We start from the raw sequence: 16,881 nt of genomic DNA, 5'->3' as shown, positions 1-16,881 counted from the left end.
AAAGAGAGAAAAAGAGAAAGAGAAAGAGGAAGGAAGGAAGGAGGAAAGGAAGGAAGGAAGGTGTCTGCTGTTGGAGGTTGTCCTCTTTGGGGATTTCAATATTTGGATTCTTGTCCCCACCATTCTGCCTTTCACAAGGTTTTTCCCCTCTTATCCGAGGGAGCAGTTCACAGCACGCACCTTTTTGTTCTAGAAACGGTTTGGGTTTTTGTCTGAAGATTTTTTTTCCTCTCAAGCCTGATCAAGCTGAGAAAATTAAGCCCTTTCTTCACTTGACTGTGTGGAAATGGGGGAAACATTTCAGTGATTTCTGTAAACTGCACCTGGTGGTCAGGATTTGGAAAGGGCTCCCGGGGCCCTGGTTTCCTTATTGAGCCCTGCGGACTGCCTGCGGGGCCGGCGCCGGGCGCCCGGGACACTAGCTCGCAAACACCCGACTGGTCGCTGCTGGCGGGTTGACTAGCTGGGTTAGGGCTGCGCAGGGATGCTGGAAGGTGAGATGCAGGACCCCTGGTTTCCGATTACAAGGAATGCCTTCCCCTTCTCTGTATCCCCAAACCACTCTGGAGCTGTACCACCAAGCAAGCCAGGCCCCTGGAGCCGAGGATTTTAGAACTCATGGCTCCCAAAAGCAAAGCAACCACACACACTCTCTCTCCATATTTTTCTTCATTTTAATCAGACATCCTGCTTTTCTCCTTACACGGAATTCCACCCAAACGCCAAAACTGAAACGCTAATGTTTTATCCTTCCCCACAAAAATAAGAAAACCCAGAGTAAATTCAGCGTCTACGCTTGAATTTTCTTCTCTTTTATTTTGCTGTTCCTCCTCTCTCACCCCTCCCCCTCCCTAGGAGGTTCCCTGAGCCCAGGCACCCTCAGGCCGAGGGGGCCACTGGCCCACCTCAGTCCCCACCTGTCCAAGTGGCGGCTCCCACCTCGATCCTGCTCGGCGCGGGTCGGAGTCCACACCGACTGGCCTCGAGCGTGTGCACGCCGGTGGGTACCAGTGTGGGAGCGAGTGAGGAGGGGCCAGCGCGGCTTCTGGGTTCTGCTGCCCCCTCGGCTCAGTCCGTGCTCCCCGGGAGGTCCGGACCCAATTTCAAAGTTGCGGACAAAAAACAAAAAACAAAAAACAAAAAAAACCAAAAAAACAAAAAAACAAAACAAAACTCGAGAAAAGAAGAAAAACCGCAGCATCCAAGTCCTTTGCATAGGAATGCCCCTGCAGCTCCAAACAGCGTTCTTACTGCTTGCCCCAGAGGAAACGGTCCTTCTCCTTCCCCCGACTCCCATAGGGGTGAGAGGTTGTCCCTGGGATCTTCTACCACTGACCCGGGGAAAGGAAGCAGAAGTCCGCGCACCCAGCTCTCGCTGCTCTGGCTCCTGGCCCGCGCCTTCCCGCCTCCGTCCCGGCGGGCCCCGGAGCGCCAGCCAGGCCGCGCCCCCCTTTCGTCCTTGGGGACGCAGCCTGCGGACCCTCACCCCGGAGAGGATGCGGGACTTGCTCCGGGCTCCAGCCGAGGTCGGCGCTGCGGGAGGCTGGCGGGGAGGTAAGGGAGAGAAAAAGTTTAGTCCGGAAGGGGAGCAGACGGGGAAGGGCAGTCTCCAGAGCCTGTAGTGGAGAGGCAAAGGGGCGAGACCCTTGTGTCTCCCCCACGCCCACCCCACCTCCTTCTATCCTAGCCTGGATCGCGTGCGGGTGAGGAGGGAGGGGAGGGGTCACTGCAACGCCGAGGCCTTCCCGGGCCACCTTCCCCATCTGCTAGCTCCTGCAGAAACAGGGGAGAGGGGCGAGTGTGCGCCGCGCGTGCGTACTTGTTCGTGACTCTGTGTGTGAGGCTCCAGGTGAGTGAGTGGGCAAGTGTGTCTGGGTGTGCTCGGAAGGACTGTGTGGATTTTCGGTGTCCCGCTAATCCTCCTGTGCTTGCGCTATGTTCACGTGTGCAAGTGTTGTGTATGGATGGGCTCTGCACCGTTGTACATGCCTGTGCGTGTCCATGTGTATAGAGTCTCCTCGTGTGTGTTTTTGTGTGAGCTGGGAATGAGAGCAACTCCCTTTATGGAGGCTTTGGAAAGTATGGAGTGTTAAGTCGCAAGCACCCTCGGGGACTCTGACCCCAAACCAACTGTTCACCTCTCACCCCTGATAGGAACTATGCAAAGGCGGAGGAGGCAGTTGTTTAAACATAGATTAAAACAGCCACTGTTTTCCTCTTCCTCTGGAAGAAACACCTATGCAGCCCTGAAGTCCTAACCCTGGTTGGGGGGAGGGGAGGTGGGCAACTTGTGGCAAAGGCAAGATCAAAGGGACTCAAAGAGTGCGTAGACACAAAACCCACTCTGCAGATCACACAACGGAGACAGGGAGAAGGGAAGGGACTAGGTCAGGGTCCCACAGAGGCCGTCACTGGTCCCAGAGCTCACCAAACCCAGCTTGGAGCCATAGAAGCCTGAGTTTTGTCCAGTGGCCTAAGTCCCAGATGAGAGTGCCGGGAGGAGATGAGAGATAGTAATAGTCTCCATTCCCTGGCTGTCAACCCATTCCGTTCCCCTCGAAGTGAGGTTTGCTGTCTCCCCAGTATGTGTGTGTGTGCCTGGGGGGAAGAGGGCCTGAGGCAGGGTCTCTTGGGGTTGGGAATGCAGTGGGACACGAGGGGGAGACACAATCCCTCCTGTGGCAGGGTCTCACTGCGGGCTCTTAGAGTTCCTCCCCAACCTCCTCCCGAGGGGTAAGCAGCTTCCTCTCCAACCCCACTCACCTTCAGAACTTTCCAGGCTTGAACGGTACAGTTAGGGATGGGGGGTCGGCTGGCCTCACTTCCTGCGGAGAGTGGGGCTATTGCCTGCACGTCCCTCCCCTCCCGCCCCAAGGACGCCCGCCCCAAAATTGTTATGCAAAGGAGTCAAGTACGTGATCAAAGCAACAAAGCCAAATATTAGAAGAGAAGTCAATAATGGGTGAGCAGATTAAGAAACCTGCTTTCGGATAATTATTGTCGCAATTGAAAAAGTGCCGTCTTCCCCTTATTCTTCCCTTATTCTCCCCCCACCCTTCAAATAAAAAAGAAAAAATACGTGAAAGATGGGAGTTGGGGCGGGTGGCTGAGAAAGGCGGCAGCCGAGTGCGCGTGAACGAGCGAGCTCAAGGATGGGTCGGTTGAGGGGAGTTGACGCCCCCTAGGGGCGACCCCGAAGGGTCTCGGTGTGTTCTCTGACCCCGCGGGCAGAGCCCTGCCCTCTGCACCCCGTGCTCATTGACCCCTTCCACGGAGCGTGAGGCCTCTCTGAGCCCAAGGCTGGAACCAGAGTTTCTAGGGATTGTCTTTTCAAAGCATTAGGCACCTAGCCTGAGCTCCCCCGCTACACCCCTTATTGTCCCCTTTCTCTGGAGAGGGACCCTAGGCCAGCGGCTGGGGCGAGGGGCCGAGGGGAGGCGGCGCTGTCGAATTCCCGGCCCGTTTTGCTGTGGGGAACGCGCCACCTGTCGGTGCCTTTGGAGAACTGCAGCTGTGAGGTGCTCAAGACCGAGGTTTATGATCCAAGTCCGGATCCGAGGGGGAGCATTTTGGCCTTTTTCCCTGTCAGCCAGCGCCTGACCGAGTGTAGACGACGGGATTCCGGGAAAGGATCCTTCTTGGGATCCCCTCGCCTCGTGAGAGCCAAAGCCCGAGAGAAAAAAACCCACGTGGGGCCCTTTGCTCTGTGATTCAGAAAAGTAGAAAATGCCTGAGACAGACAGCGGGATGCGCTGCGTTGGGACTCAGGGACTGGGTTCCTTAGCCCCCTCTCTCTGCAAAGTGACCTCGAGCAGGCCCTGGTTCCCGCTGAGCCGGTTTCTTTATCCTAAACTGAGGGTATTAGATTAAACGGATCCCCTCTCCATTCTGACCTTGAATCTAGCATTGAATCTGAGCCATAAATGTAGGCACTTGTGTCTTTTTTTATATCTTCTTTATATATACCATATCTTTTTTTATTTTTATGGAGTTCGATTTGCCAACATATAGCATAACACCCAGTGCTCATCCCGTCAAGAGGCACTTGTGTCTTATTTTCTTTCCATTTCTAACTCTTCATAGGTCCCGGACTTTTATATGCCATTTATAGCCTAATCTCTTATAAATATTTAATGTATAGCTGCTTTGATTATACTATTGTTTTCTCAGTTGTCCAAGGATTTCATTTGATGAGAGTCAGATTGTTTCTTGGCCCGAATTACCTTGGTAAGTGCCCATTTACTAAAATCTTTTTAAAAAGAAAAAAGAAAACAAGTGAACTTTGTTCACTTTGCAGTGTGAACACGTTGGGGAGGACTCATGTCACGGGGCCAGTGAGAACATAATGGATGCCACTGTGGAAGGCTTAGATGAGAAGACGCAGGCCCTGGATGTGGGTTAGTGTCAAAACAGGACTGAAGAAGTGCCACACCTGGAAAGAATGGTGAGGCTAGGAACACTGCAGGTCCATCCCCACTGCCAGGAGTGGACTGGCCCCCAACCAGAGGCCCCGTCACAGAGAACAGAAAACTCAAGCGTTAAGACCAGTGTAGGATAGCTTTAAACCTCAAACCACTTCCCCTTGAACTCTCCACGAAATTAATAAAGCATGGAAACCCAGGCGGAGGGAGCAATATGTTGCTCAGGTTACCGGGAGATCGGGTATAACTTGCGCTTGGAGTTCCAGGTTTGCGCCCTCCAGGAAAGCCCGATTCTGTGGGATGGGGCTGTTCTGCCACGCCTGGCGCCCAAACATGGGGCCACCTGGCCGAGTTAGGCTGGTTGGGCAGCCGCAATCGGTCCATGCCTGACAGAACAGCAGATGGGGCCCCAGACCTGGGTCTTCAGCTTTCCCCACCGAGTGGCTGTGCAAGGCCCTATCCCCTTATCCGCAGCAGAGCAGAGGCCGCACATCCCTTCCCCTGGGACTAAGAAACTCCCCTGGGGACAATCAGAGCATTTGCCACTTTAAACCCTGGACCCTTTACTTTCCCAATGAAGGGGACATTTCTGTTCTTTCGGTCTGTGAGTCCAGGAATAGTTATGCGATGGCTGGCTCCTGGGGGGTGGTGGTGGTGGTGAATTTCAGCCTCTCAACAACCCCCCACAACCCCCCACCCGAGTGTGATACAGGCTTGGGGTTAGTGGTCCTATTTAGAGATAGAAAAATCAAGATGGGGAGGTCTGATCATCTGTCCTGTGAATGGCAGTGTGAATACAAACTGAGGCCTGAAGTCTTAGTTGGTGTCCTGGCCCTGACTCCCGTCCCGGTGGTCTGTGTGGCTCAGGGTTTTTCACCGTCTCTCCGGAAGCACAGTACCACTGTGGCCTCAGGTTTGCCGATTCTGGTTCTTGGTGCCTTAGGACTCACTCATACAGCCTGTGACAGCGCTTCCTTTTCCAGCCCCTCAGCCCTGACACGTGGAATTCCGAACTTGGCGCCTGCCTTTTGGCCTCTGTATAGCAGTCCTGGGGTCAACTGCCTCCCCACTAAGCCAGGTCGGCCTGGGAAATTGGGAGTTCCAGGCCTGGGCCTAGCACAGTGGGTATCCTAGGACCTCTGGCCAGCCTGGGGCAGACGCTGTGGGCTGAGCGGGGTGGGTGTGTGGACACCCTCCTTGCCGGCCAGATCGGGAAAGCAGGGATTCTGTTTCTATCCTGTTGGGTCTGCTTGTCGGGACTCTCCCAGGCCGACCACGGAACCTGGACTTCAGGAATCAAGGTCAAGACACGGGGGAGTGCGTTGCCAGGAGCTGACCAAGAGGCAGGAACCTTCCAGAGCCAGCGAACGCCGCTCCAGCTTGCGCTGCTCTGACCAACTTCCAACTTCGGTGGTAGGGCTGACATCGGAAAACGAAGGGATTTATTTTAAACGTTTCTTACATTTCACTCTGACTTTGAGGGTCTACGAAGGGGAGATCGGTGGGGAAGAGAGGAAGAGACAGGGGAGAGGGAGGGAGAGGGAGAAAGGTTAGGGATGGGGAGGGAAGGGGGCGGAGAGCCAGCAAACCAGCGGATCAGCCCTTCCTCCAAAAAGTGAGGGAAGGATGGCGGAGTCGATAACCAGTATTTATCGGGTTTTTGCTCGGAGCAGGCTCTCCCTCTCTCGGGCCGGGTTAGCTCCTTCCATCTTCACTGCAACCCATCCTCGGTTTCCTCCCTTGTAAGCTGGAGAGGGTGATATAGCCCCAAACTAGCCCAAGGGCCTGTCCTTAGTCCGTTGAAAATGGAGAACCCACTGTCCCCAGCTCCCGAGGAGCCAGATGGGGACCGGTGGGCTCCGGGAGCTCTTGAGGTCGCCCCGCAGGCCTCACGGAGGACGGAGATTAGTTTCCCTCGCACGGACAGACGCGAGGCCTCGGCGCCCCCAAGGCCTCCAGTCGGCCGCGTCCCGCCAGCCGTGCGCCTTTGGCTGCGGGGGTCGGTCCGGGAGCCCCCAGCCCGCCCTGCACGCCAGCCCCCGCCCGGGACCGAGAACGGGAATCCCAAAGCCTCGGCCCGCTGCGGGGAGACCCCGGCTTGCGTCCACCGAGGGCCCCGCCCGAGAGCCCTGCGGAGGCCGCAGCCTCCCCCGGCCCGCACCGTCCGCCTTGTCTCCAGGCGCGCGGTCCCGAGCGCAGGGATCCCGGGAAGCGCCAGCAGCGGCTCGGCCTCGGTGCCTGCCCTGGCGGACGCGGCAGAGATGCTGGTCTGGACAGGCCCGCAGGCCCCCGCTCCTGGGGTGCCCCCGCTCCTGGGGTGCGGCATGGTCGCCACCCCGCCTCCAGGCTCAGTGGCTGGGCTCAGCGTCTACTAGGGGGTCGCCAAAGCCCAGACTTTTCAGACTTGCCCCCTCCCCTCCCCTCCCCCCACCCCCCAGCAGCCGGCGAGGACCCGACTGGGATGTACCAGGAACTCAGGTCCCGCAAAGACAAGCCTGCCTCCGAGCTTCCCCAGACTCGCGCTTCAACTGTCCCAGTGCGGATAAGGACGGTGGGTGGGTCCCGGGGGCGGTTGAGGCAGGTGGCAAAAACTCCAGGACCCAGCGCTTCCCAATCACGCCGGGGCGGTCACCCCTCAAGGTCGCTTCTCTCCCGGTCCTGGCAGTCCATCGAGGGGTCGCCCACCAAGTCGCGGGGAGCAGCCCGGACAAGCACCCGGAGTGGGGACAGAGAGGAAAGGAAGCGAAGCCAGTGGGAGGGAAGGAGGGGACTCTGGACCAGCACTGCCAGGAGACACAGCTCTACCGCCCGATCTTAACCCCAGGTCGCCCGCAGGCCAAAGGGAAACGTAACCCCGTCCCTACCGCCGAACGTGCCTCGGTCCTATGCAAAAGGGGCTTCGGGTGGTTCCACCCCGGGCCACGGAGAAGGACTTTCAGGGAGGCGGAGAGAATGGAGGTGCCTGGCTCGCTTTAGCAAAGCACAGGTGTGTGCGAGGTGGGGCTGGGGTTGCTCCCCCAGGGTGGTGGGAACCCACAGCTAACCGCCCAAGATTTCAGGCGTCCCTCCTCCGTTGAGCCTAGGCTGCATCCCTCCCCTTTCTCTTTCCCGAAGCTTTAGCAGGGAGGGAAATGAGAGGCCTTGTACCAAAAAAGGTATTATTGTCTCCGAAGTAGAACCTATGGCTTCTCATGGCCCTTCTGGGGCTCTAAGGCCCCAGAGAGAAGCCTCCAGAGCCATGGAGAGGCAGAGAGGCCTGCACCCAACACTCCTAATTTTAACAGACCGAATTAGAATTAGGATTCGTCAAACACTAAAGCTATCCTATCAGAGCGGCCTTAGGTTTGGGAATCACCACCCTGGGATTTTTAAAGTTACTTTAATGGAGAGGTTTGGAATGAGACTAAGGGTGTCAGCAGTTTTGAATAAAAGTGAACTTGAACTTGACTGACACAGGCCTTTTTTTTTTTTTTAAGGTGTCTGGACCTTCAATCACAATATACCAAGGAAGAGACTCCACCCCCACCACACTGCTGGAGGTTAATGGGTGCCTTGATAGACAGGCCCTGGGGCTTGGGGATGCAGAATTTGCAGGGAGTTGGGGGGCAGTGATCTTACCTGGGTCACCGGAGAGAATAAAAGCCAAGTAACTATTCAGCATCCCCTCTTCCCCACCAACCTTTAGCATTTCTCTCTTCCTCCTGTCAGTCTCCCAGCTATCAAGTGTGGACTCGACAGGAATGTTGCAAGGAAAAACTAATTAAACGGCAGTACAATGCTTTGAAAATATTAAGTGTCATGTAAATGCCTAATGCTAATAATAATCTTGATGGTGGTAATTATGTGCCAGGAAACGCATCCCAGACAGCCCAGCACTGAGCCCAAATGTGCACGTCTCGGAGGATCCTATGGAACGCCCATCGTTTCTGCTCCAGCTCAGAATGGCCTGGTGGAAGATGGGAGCCCCAGGTAACGCCCCCATCTCCAGAGAGGCAGAGTGGGGGAGGGGGGTGGGCAAGAGTCCTTAACTTACTGCGCTCTCTGCTACAGAAGGCCCATCAGGCCAGTAGAGTGGGGAATTGGAAATTCTGGGGGAGTGGCCACAATGGGGCGCACCCGACAGGCTCCATGGTACATTCCTGTCCAGGTCTGACCTTTGTCGGCTGGATGCCTTCTGGTTTCCAGAGCTTGGTTAAGACATTGCCGCGGAGCCTCTAGGTGGATTGAAAGAGAAGAATGTTCTCTTAAGGACACATATCCCTCGCTTCTCTTTCCCCCAACTCTGAACTCTGGGTGGGAGGGGCATTGGGGCTCTTGGATCTTCTCTTCAACATTTTTCTAGTTTGATGAAACACCAGGCCCTCCCAGAATTTACAGTTTCCTTATAAGGCAATTTGCCACCACCCATCCCTCACCCCCATTTTCTCCAAACGGAAGCTTCCAGATACCGCTGCCACTACCGCTGGCCTGGAGCTTTGGAGCACTGAGGTCTGCCAAAACCAGTGGGGACTTTGAGGTAGCAAATTATGGTGAGTCATGATGGAGGCTTTTGGGAATTTCCACCCCAGAAATCACTGGGTCTTGGAGGGGTTTTATACAATCACCTAGATACTTTAATGACACTCCTCACCCTTGAACCTGCCCTAATTTCATTTCTTAGTGACTAGGAGAGTAGTTACAAGTTTAGGTTCCTCTAGCTGCCATTCTTGGGTCTCCTTCAATTTGGTTTGAGGTTTAGCTTTTACTGCAACATGATGACATACCCCTTCCCATTTGGGAAGTGACTGATTTTTGATAGTGATAGTGCCCTGACTATTTATTTAAAGATTTTATTCATTTATTCATGAGAGACACACAGAGAGAGGCAGAAACACAGGCAGAGAGAGAAGCAGGGTCCCTGTAAGGAGCCCGATATGGGACTCGATCCCACATCCCAGGATCATGCCCTGAGCTGAAGGCAGACATTGAACCGCTGAGCCACCCAGGCATCCCTATAGCTGACTTTTAAAATTTATTATTCAATAAAATAAATTTATTATTCAAATGAAGCAAATTCTTGTCTACATATTTTTTTTAGAGAGGAGGGTTAGGGGCAGAGGGAGATGGAGAGAGAGAATCCTGCCCAAGGTGTGAGCCCAACACAGGGCTCGATCTCATGCCCCTGAGATAAAATGACCTGAGCCAAAATCAAGAGTCAGACCCTAACTGACTGAGCCACCCAGGTGCCCCTCTTATCTACATTGAAAAACAAATGCTTTGTTTTATTTAGGTTAGGCTTCGGTAACTCAAAAATGCCCTACGTTGTGTCATGTAGGGCAGCCCTGGTGGTGCAGCAGTTTAGTGCCGCCTGCAGCCCAGGGTGTGATTCTGGAGACCTGGGATTGAGTCCCACATCGGGCTCCCCGCATGGAGCCTGCTTCTCCCTCTGCCTCTGTCTCTGCCTCTCTCTCTCTCTCTGTGACTATCATAAATAAAATTTTAAAAAAAATAAAAATAAAAATAAAAATAAAAAAATAAAAGTGTCATGTAAATGTACCTTTAAAAATAACCCTTTTTACATGTCATATAGAAACAGGTGGTTTCCCAGCTAATTCCTTTTTTAAAAGGCACTCGAATGGTTAACAACTGTGGCAGCTTTAGGGTTTGGGTTTTAGGGCATGTTAGATGCGTTAAACTTTGAGGAGGTTTATGAGGTCAGACACTGACCACACACAAACACAAACACACACACACACACACACACAGAGTCCAAAGAAATTCTGTAGTTTGCATTTCACACTTCCCTGTCCGAATACAGGCTTTGCTTTTTATTTCATCTTTGTACCCCATGCCCAGCCTCCTCACATATGTTCTAGTTGAGAAATGGTGATGCTTGTGACACAGGCTTGCAGGCCAGCAGGCCGACCTCAGGCCACCGCCCTGCCTGCCATGCCATCCTGCTTGCTGCTTCCTTGGATGAGGAGAATCTCTACCCGAAACCCCTCACACGTGAAACCCCTCACAGTTCCCAATGCCAACGTTAGGAATAGACAATTCCTGCAATTCAAAACTGTGATTATCCCACTGACACCCCCAACCTCTCAAGCGACCTGGAAGGCAGGCAGGCACTTCCAGGCTGTACATTGTATAGTCACACATCTGGGACAGTGGGTTAGTGAAGCGTGGTGGCTCTTCCCCAGCCCTGACTTGTTTTCTGGCTTGAGGGGGCACCCCCACCTCCAGCCTCCTCCCAGTCATCACTGCACAGGAGTGCGAGCTGTGGTCTGAGAACTTTTGGGGAAAAGAGTGGAGTTAGTAGGCACCGCATCACTTTTGTAACTTTTTAACAAGTTTGTTTTGTTGTTGGTATACTTAGCTCCCTCCCGAGATTCCTGATGCATCATGAAGAATCTGCTTCCAAATCAGATAAGTCACCGAGTGAAACACACTTGATGGTGCAGATAAATTTTTACAACAGCTGTGGAGTCAGCCTGGGTGTTTTCATAAAGATACTGTTCACCAGAAAATATTCTCTCCCCCAGGAATTTCATAGCAAACATTTTGTTTCACATTTTGGCACTTTGGTTCTCCTTGGTTGGTGGTAGGGGAGCTTGGGGGTGGAGCTGAGGAGACGGAGGGGGCCTGGTTCTAGATTACGGGGAGGAAGCAAGGAGAGGATGGGGCTCTGTAGTGAGACACCCCAGGCTCTGGCAAACCCCCACCCATGCCACCCGGAGCGTGGAAGCTTGGCCCACTCTACTGGGTGCTTTCACCACCACCACACACAGGACTTCCAATCTTTTTTTTTTTTTTTTTAAGATTTTATTTATTTATTCATGAGAGACACAGAGAGAGAGGCAGAGACATAGGCAGAGGGAGAAGCAGGTTCCCTGCAGGGAGCCTGATGTGGGTCATGATCCCAGGACCCGGGACCACGCCCTGAGCTGAAGGCAGGGGCTCAACCACTGCGCCACCCAGGTGCCCCCAGGACTCCCAATCTTTATTTGACGTCTGTAATTCTATGCTGAGTGCTGTGCTGTCTGTGAGCTGTGGGAACTCACTCATCTTATTTAATAATTTGGGTTAACTTTAAAAACACTCTGGTTCAAGCAGGCTGTTCAGGAAATGGGGCTTCTATTCTGGGGTTACAAGTCCTTCTCCCCCACCTCCTCCATGGGCTGTCAACACAGTGCCAGACACTGAAAAACAATCCCTCCAGAAACTCAGATGTTTCCACACTGTAGGCTGTTTGGCTCTGAGATCTGAAATGTTCAGCATTTTCTTCAGATAATAGCAGGTTAGCAGGTCCCACAATAGCCTGGGAGATTAGGTTCCCCTTCCGCCTCTCCTCAGGAGTCCACAGAGTAGAGTGGGTCAAAGGTCTGTAGAAACCACCAAACTGAAATGCTCCCTAAGCCTGTAGGGCCCGGGGTGGGGGTTCTGGGGGGCAGCAATAGCTCCCTGAGACATTCCCATTTCTGTCCAGCGGACACTCCTCCAGCATGTCTAGATGAGATGCCCTGGCCTGGTGTGAGGTCCAGAGTGGCACAAAGGATGAGAGCACCAGGGCTTCCAGAACAGGCAGGCTGGCCTTCCTCCAGCATATGTCCCAGGGAAGCTGGTTTGATGGGAAGCCTGGCAAATTCAGCTAATCAGGGCGGTTAAGGTGAGTGGGAAGGTGGAAGAGAGTTATAGGTTTTGAACTCGCTTTGCTATGACACATCTCTGGTGAGCCAGAGTAACTTTTCCTGTGTTCCCTTAGTTTTTCCCATGGAGGGAAAACCTTGTGGCCCACATCCTTCTGTAAACCCATATCCCAGGTCTCCAGTCTGTGAGTGAAAAAGGAGAAGAGTGTGTCACAGTTATGAAGATTACAGGGAGCTGATGGTGAAATTTCAGGCATTATCTAGCAGGTGGCAAAGATTCTGGGGAATCCAAGCTGTCTCTGTGCTAGCTGATAAATCATCCTTGCACTTGGGATGAATTCTCCTTGGTCCCAATAGCCCTTCATTATATGTAAACTATTTCTCAGAGCTGGTGTGTGTGACTTTGTCTCAGCTCTGCCAGCAGAGTGGCCACTGGGCACTTGAAATGTGGCTGGTCTGAACTGAGATGTGCTGACAATGTAAAACGCACACCAGGTTCCAAAGACTTAGCACGACAAAAAGAATATAAAGTATCTCATCAATTTTTAAAATATTTATTGTATTTAAATACAATAATATTTTGAATATTGGGTTAAATAAAACATTATTACAATTTATTTCATTTGTTTATTTTTAATATCTTTTAATAGCTATAAAAACATTTAAACTGGCTAATGGGCACTAAGGAGGGCACTTGATGGGATGAGGACTGGGTGTTATGCTGTATGTTGGCAAATTGAATTCAAATAAAATTATTTTTAAAAATAGCTATTAAAACATTTAAGATTATATACTCAGTTCGCATACAGAGCTCACATTTTATTTCTTTTTTTAAACAAAATATATTCTTTATTTGAGAGAGAGAGAGCAGGAGCAAGGGGAGGGGCAGAGGGATAGGGAGAAGCAGACTCCCCAACTGGCAGGCAGCAGAAAGGTGGGGGGCTCCATCCCAGCACCTCGGGTTCATGACCCAGCCACTCCTTAAATTTTATTTCTATCTGACAGTGCCGGCCTAGGTAATGCCCTCCCTTCTGAAGCTATTTTGAGGACTTGCTAATTAGTTCTTTTGTTATCCACATGAATGGAGGCTCTCCGAGCCTCAGTAAAATCCTTTCTGCAGGATGGGAACCTAAGGGCTGACAAAATCGGAAGCCTTAGTGGATTAATCTCCAAATACTGGCTTCTGGCGACATCGCGTGGCCACTTCTGGGTACTACACCAGCCACAGGCTGCGTGCAAGTCCCCAGTCCCCTACTGTAGTGACCCACATTGAATGAGCCAATAAATCAGAAATCCTAAACTTGGAGATGGCTGTCTTTCCCCTTCATCTGTCCTCTTTATCCTCTTCACCCCATTTCAGCAATATTGCCATATCTGCAACATTGGGTCTCACCTACTAACTCACTGGGAGGTTTGCCTTTTTAGCAGAGGGACACTCTACTGGAAGATAGACATGCAGGTCTGGCCACTTCACTAAAGATTCAAGTAGTCTTAGGAAAGCCATTCAACCTCTCTGAGTCCCCTTTTCCTCCAAGTGCAAAGTAAAAGGTGATAGCAGATGGCCTCTAAACTCACTTCTGGCTCCCCAAATCCATGAGTCTCATGATAGATTTTGAGGCATCGATGGAGAGCCTCACTGCTAGTGACCTACAAGAAAGGCACAGGCTGGGGCAGCCCGGGTGGCTCAGTAGTTTAGCACCGCCTTCAGCCCAGGGCCTGATCCTGGAGACCCGGGATAGAGATCCAGTCCCCTGTCAGGCTCGACACATGGAGCCTGCTTCTCCCTCTGCCTTTCTCTCTATGTGTCTCTAATAAATAAATAAAATCTTAAAAAAAAAGAGAAAGAAGAAAGAAAGAAAGAAAGAAAGAAAGAAAGAAAGAAAGAAAGAAAGAAAAAGAAAGAAGAAAGAAAGAAAGAAAGAAAGAAAGAAAGAAAGAAAGAAAGAAAGAAAGAAAGAAAGAAAGAAAGAAAGAAAGAAAGAAAGAAAGAAAGAAAGAAAGAAAGAAAGAAAGAAAGAAAGAAAGAAAGAAAGAAAGTTAGTTATAGGCTTTGGATCAAGGAGGTGATTCCTTGGCGTGACTGACAATGATTCCTAAGAAGGTAATAGTGCTCATCACGAGCACAATGGTTACCATTTGTGAAATGAGTACTTTACAGACACTCTCTCTTTTAATCCTTATAGCATCCCACAAATTAGATATTATCATGTCAGCTTAAAAAAATGTTTACTGGGGATCCCTGGGTGGCTCAGTGGTTTAGCGCCTGCCTTTGGCCCAGGGCGCAATCCTGGAGACCTGGGATCGAGTCCCGCGTCGGGCTCCCGGCATGGAGCCTGCTTCTCCCTCTGCCTGTGTCTCTGGCTCTCTCTCTCTCTCTCTCTCTCTGTCTATCATAAATAAATAAATAAATCTTTAAAAAAATGTTTACTAATACTATACTGATAAACTATATGTGTGTACACAAATGTGTAAATTTAAAATCATAGTACTCCGATGCATACTCTGAACTACCCGGAGAACTAGAGCATCAGTGCCGACTTTCTTCTACGAGTTTACCCTCCTCCTCCATCTTATCCTCTGCCTCTGCTCTGAGTCATTATTAACCCAAATTGGTGTTTTTCATTTGTTTTTTTTTTAATTCATTATTGTTTAATTTTGCTTACACTTGGGGTTCATAAGAGTGTTCATGTGGTCTTATGGGACTTGTTTTTTCACATTATATTACTTTTTTAAGATTCATCCATGTTACCTGTAACAGGACTTGGGTCATGGTCATAGTTATATCAGACTTCACTATTGGAATATACTTCAACTTATTTATCCATCCTCCTGTCCATGGACACTTGGGGTGCTTCTAGTGCTTTCTGTGAACATTCTTATTCATGTCTTTTCTATACATTTGTAATAATATCTCTAGAAGACAATAGAAAGATCGGTGGAGGGAAAGGTGAACTGATAAAGTAGAGAGGGCATTTTTTAGAGTGACAAAACTGTTATTGAATAAACAGCAGAACTATTTAAAGACTTTCACCACCTGGAAGTGGGATACCATGATGATAGGTACACAGCATCATGCATCTATCAAATCCATGGAACTTCACAGCACAAAGAATAAACCTATATATATATATTTTTTTTTTAAACCACTTAGAAGGATGGAAGCACTGGGATGGCCCAGTCAGTTAAGGGTCCGACTTGATTTTGGCTCAGGTCATGATCTTAACATTATGAGATCAAGTCCTGAGTCAGGCTCCATGCTGGGCAGGGAGTCTGCTAAAGATTCTCTCTCTCCCTTCCCCTCTGCGCTCTCTCTCCTATAAAAAAATAGAATTAGGACGTCAAGGGATCCAATGAAGAAATGCTGATAATAAGGAGAGAATTTAACTGTATTGTAAATGAATGAACAACCCACTGCAGAGCATGAGGGAAGGCACTGACTCAAGAAGCAGCTTTGGAAATAAATAGGACTAAGGGTAAAGGGAAGTGCATGAAAACACTGCACTCTGCTTAGTAAAGTTGTTTCCCATGGGGCATGCAATAATTATTCTGATATTGCTAAACATGTATGCTGGAATCGAACAATTGAATAAACGGATGGCAGTGGGTGGGAGACTGGTTTCTCATTGTTGGAATGGGAATTAGTAAATCAAGGGGAGGAAGCCAGAATGACCCATGGTGATAATGGGTCCAACTTGGAGACACTGGTAAAAGATCACATTTAGCTTAATATTAATTCAGATGGTTATATATAGAAAGCTACATAGGTATGTGTCTGTATACAGATTAGTACACACACAAACATATTTCTTGTTCTATCAACTGAGAGAGCCCAGAAGCAATGTCACCCCAGTAACAATAAGCACACTGGCACCCATATCGTGGATTCTAATACCATTCTCCTATAAGGAACCAGGGTTCCTTGAAAAAGGGGCTGATTCCGGAACCTGGCAGGACATATACAAGATGAGTCTGGAGCATCTTATAGTGTTAGAAACTAACAAAGTGTACAAAGAACCTTAAAAACATGCATTGATAGAGGCATATCAAAGGGACATAGAAGCCAACAGAAAGAATCCCCAATGGTAAAGCTGAAACAGTTTAAGTTACAAATTAAGATAGGATTGGATCCTAAACTCAAAGTATAAGATAAATACTGATGAGTACCTGCTGATATAAATGACTGAATAAATACATAAATAGGAGAAAAGAGGCAAATCTTCCTTGCAGAAAAATTCCAAATAATTTTTATCCATATTTCAACCTCAAGGAATAGAAGCATACATCCCCACTCTGTAAGTGTAGGCTCTGCACAGTGACTCCTTCCCTCTGCACCCAGGGATGGGGATAAGAGGAGAATCACAGGACAGTGCCAAAGCCTGACAAACACTCCCTCAGCCAGGTGATCAAGGTCAGTATCAGCAGAGGTAAATCATGTATGCACCCTTGATAAAATGATGGAAATGGCACTTTACCTCCCTAGTCTTCTTCCCTAAAGCCCATAAACTCAGTCTAGTCAGGAGAAATACATAAAATAAATTTCTGCTGAGGGACATCCTACAAAATATTTGACCAGTGCTCCTTAGAACTGTCAAGGTCATCAAAAACAAGGAAAGTCTGAGAAACTGCCACAGCCCAGAGGAGCCGAAGGAGATATGACACATGAACATAATGTGGCATCCTGAATGAGATCCTGAAATAGAAGAAGATAACACATAAAATCTATGGAAAAGTGAATAAGCCACGGACATTCATTTGTAATAATATATGAATATATTATATATATATATATGAATATATAACAATATATATGAATATATGAATATGTAACAAGCGAA

General features: G+C 49.9%; 2 long non-coding RNA genes across 2 annotated transcripts; one reads left to right on the top strand and one right to left on the bottom strand.

The window, feature by feature from the left end:
- Positions 1 to 702: 702 nt before the first annotated feature.
- LOC140612099 (uncharacterized) lies at positions 703 to 3,220 on the bottom strand. The gene is made up of 3 exons (XR_012013407.1): positions 3,080 to 3,220; positions 2,764 to 2,825; positions 703 to 1,543 (listed from the first exon to the last, which is right to left on the bottom strand). It is a non-coding gene; the product is annotated as an uncharacterized lncRNA (long non-coding RNA).
- A 4,074-nt stretch (positions 3,221 to 7,294) lies between these two features.
- LOC140612098 (uncharacterized) lies at positions 7,295 to 8,384 on the top strand. The gene is made up of 3 exons (XR_012013406.1): positions 7,295 to 7,407; positions 7,898 to 7,960; positions 8,272 to 8,384. It is a non-coding gene; the product is annotated as an uncharacterized lncRNA (long non-coding RNA).
- Positions 8,385 to 16,881: the final 8,497 nt, after the last annotated feature.

The sequence above is a fragment of the Canis lupus genome, chromosome 20 (genome assembly GCF_048164855.1).
Source record: "Canis lupus baileyi chromosome 20, mCanLup2.hap1, whole genome shotgun sequence".
In the NCBI taxonomy this organism is placed as follows: domain Eukaryota; kingdom Metazoa; phylum Chordata; class Mammalia; order Carnivora; family Canidae; genus Canis; species Canis lupus.
This window is presented reverse-complemented; position numbering and strand designations above follow the sequence as displayed.